This window comes from Octopus sinensis, linkage group LG12 (assembly GCF_006345805.1).
Source record: "Octopus sinensis linkage group LG12, ASM634580v1, whole genome shotgun sequence".
In the NCBI taxonomy this organism is placed as follows: Eukaryota; Metazoa; Mollusca; class Cephalopoda; order Octopoda; family Octopodidae; genus Octopus; species Octopus sinensis.
The window spans coordinates 12688390-12692181 of NC_043008.1; positions in this window are offsets into that span (position 1 = coordinate 12688390).

Consider the following 3792-nt stretch of genomic DNA (forward strand, 5'->3'; position numbering starts at 1 on the left):
GATTAGTCATCAGCGACCTATATTTTTCAAATAGCAGACTGCGGAGCGATATGACTCGACCTGTATAGATCGTCCAAGTTGGCCTCCGCAGGTGGCTACGGAGGTCATAAATTAGAAAGAACTGATTGAAGTCAGGAAGACTTATAACAAAGGAGATTTTGTTTTCTTCGGTCCGGGCCTACCGATGCAGGCTTTACCGCAGGCGGCAGAAAACGAAGAATAATGAAAAATATATTTTTGTAATTTGTGATTGTAATTTTTGAATTTTTGTGATTATAATTTTAATTTATATTGATTTAAATTGAACAGTGATTTCGAGGGGTTATCGGTCGGCGGGCGCCGGTGCCCCTCCCATTATAATTATTTTTTCCCCATCTTTATCGTTTTCATACATATTTATGTCTCTGTCCAGCCAGCAGCTACCTTTATTTGTGTTCGACCTTCATGGTCAATTCGATAAAATAAAGTAGCAGACTGCGGGGCTAAAATTTACTTCAAAATCAAAGCATACGCTGTGCTCAGTGGCTTACATTTCTAGTACCAGGTTTCATTAAGATATTTATTGGGGTTTGTGTGCAACTTGTTATAATGCAAAGCACTCTGATTTGTGTTGTTCGGATTTTCTTGTGGTTCGCTGTAAAAGGATTGGGGATTCACAAAGGGCTGGCATGATCCACACAAAGTATTTAATATAATGTTTGTGCGCCGTTGAACTAGATTCCAGTGTTTAAGCGCGTGAATAATATTGTGGATTTGTTGCTGCCTCGGGTCCGGTTTGATTAGGTTTTGAAATTGTTTATTTCTGTCTGCTTTCTAGATTGACAGAGCCGCATGTATTTTGCATGTGATTACATCTATTTAACATGGCAACCAGATCAATATCAGTGTTTAACAGTTCAATAGAATAAAGTGTCTGAACAATAGATAGATCTTGCCGTTACGGTTTTACTTGGATAAACCTCCAGGACAATATACGCCATTGTGTCGTGTTGGAATGAAGTTGATGATAGCGTGATGATTTATAAAAGAAAACTTCCATTGAAAGATTGAGATACGAGAAACGCATAACTGTGATAGTTTTCTGTTACAACAAAAGACAAAGGAGATTCTGGCCACAAATGAGAAAAGGAAACAACAGATTTGCTTTTATCAAAAGTAGGTATGCTTGTTAAGTTTTTCAAATGAATGAGGGATTCTTGAAGTCGAGCTAAAGAATAGGAGACCTAAGTGTAGACCAAGAATTAGATGCTTGGAGAATATCCATAGTCTCAGTTGCTTACATTAGGGAGTTAGCATGAAATCATAATATCTGTTGCTATTTAAAGGCCCTATGAAAGTGGTGTCGGAGGACTTTGGCCCCATGACCCTTCCAGAAATATTGGGCGGCGAAAATGTATTTATGGGTTGATGGTAGATGTGATGGTCATAAGAAAAGCTTTCGTAATGGGGGAAAACTCGCGGAACTTGAGATAATGAACTTTAACAATATAAGATCTGCAACAATATCCCCTGTTCGTCAGCAGCGATATCGACATGGCTGAAAGGGTCCGGCTCTTATCATAACATCGAAATCTCACTGAATCAATTCAAAGTTATTCTCATGATAGTGAGATAGGTTGCGCTTGTGAATCTGAAAAGAAAAACAAAAAAGTGAAACAGAATTTAACAAAAGAACATAATTCCAAAGATGCTATGATTCAGAACATATTAAAAGGATGCACTCATATGAGCCCTGTATAAAGTCATTAGAATATCCGAAGTTTAATGCATCCATTTAAGCGCTTCAGATGTTCTTTGCATATCCAATGACCGAAAAAAAAAGAGGTAAAAACGGTATCATGATGATATCACTGTATCATGTGTTAACAGAAACAAGTGTGAATCTGGTTGGAGTGTCACTTTTAAAGATATATGCATGCAACACCACAATGTGCATTTGGCAAAACGTGTTTTAAATGTTAAAAAAAAATTTTTTTTCTAAGGAAAGGAAAAAAGAAAATGAATTGCAAATGAAGGTTATGAAAATATCTAAGAAATTGGTCTTAGACATATTACAAAAATCAATGAAAAAGTCAACAATTTGAAAGTTAAGAGGCAGCTTGACATTAATAGCCAGGTAACTGTAATATTGCGGAACTTCTGAATTGATTTGAATAAATCAAAATTTAGAACTTGTAATCTTTAATACAACTTGATTGATCACTCATTGGAAAATTGTGAAATTTTGGCACATAAGCGAAAATTGATAAGAGCCTAGAAATAGTGTGTTCTGTTGTTGATGTGTGTGAAAACACAATCCTGTCTTACTGAATTTGATTAATGATTAATGATTATCTTGCAGATATGATTAATGTTAATAGTTCAACAATGATTCATGAGAATGGAAATCCAAGGCAGTTTTAGAGATTATGAGATTTCAAGACTAAAATTCTTCTTAAAAGAAATCACTGGCAATGTTATTTTGAAACCATGATCACAAGACTTACGAATTAAACGGTTCTAGGACAACTTATTCCGGCTAATTTACTCTGCGCAATTTCCCTAATTAAGAGAAAATTAAGAAGGAGCACAACTATGGGAATGCAAATAAATCCTTAGAAAACTAATTAAAGCTAATTATGATCTCATAATTATGCTTATTCCGTTATCCTATACGAAGGACTGTTCAATTATATAATAATATGATAATATTTCACTCTACTCTTGTTTTTTTTTTTCGGGTTTTTAAGTGAAAATAAGACACGAGTTTCAAACACAAAGCGATTTATCCAATCAATGATATAATTATTGCTTCGTTCTAGCATCATCTGCCATCTTCTGGACAGATCCATTTCCCTCTACAAAGAATTTCCTGTCTTTACTAGCGGAAAGCTTTTCATTGTTGATTTTCATATCTTCTGCGTTGGAGGTTTGACTGAAACAGGTAAAAATCTGAAGGTTGGCCAGAATCTCTCATCCAAGCTACAGTAACTTCTGCAGCGTCAGACAAACACAGACACCCAAATACGCACACACACACACACATACGACGGGTTTATTTCACTTTCCGTCTACCGAATCCACTCACAAGGCTTTGGTCGACCCAAGGCTATAGTAGAGGACACTTGCCCAAGATGCCATGCAGTGGGACTGAACCCGGAACCATGTGGCTGGAAGCAAGCTTCTTACCAGACAGTTACTTCTGCGTCTATATCTATCTATCTATCTATCTATCTATCTATCTATCTATCTATCTATCTATCTATCTATCTATCTATCTATCTATCTATCGATCTATCTAAATATGTTAATATGTGACATTATTGCCCGAGGTTACTCCGGTCTTTTCGTAGGTTTTTCTTTCCACAGATAAACATCCCTATTTCTTGGGAACTTTTTGTACCATTTTGACTTTTTTTTTGCATATATCCCCAACAATTTCGATCCCTTTTGATCATTGCCATTTTCTTTTTTTCGCCCCCGCCCCTCGAGAAAGAAAACCCTACATTGTAATTGTCCCCTCTGTGTCTAGCCCTGTGTGGCCAATAAAGAAAGTTATCTATCTCTCTGTCTATCTATCTATCTATCTATCTATCTATCTATCTATCTATCTATCTATCTATCTATCTATCTATCTATCTATCTATCTATCTATCTATATATATATATATATATATATATATATATATATATATAGATAGATAGATAGATAGATAGATAGATAGATAGATAGATAGATAGATAGATAGATAGATATAGATAGATATAGATATATATTATACATATCATACATGCAAACCCATATATGGGATG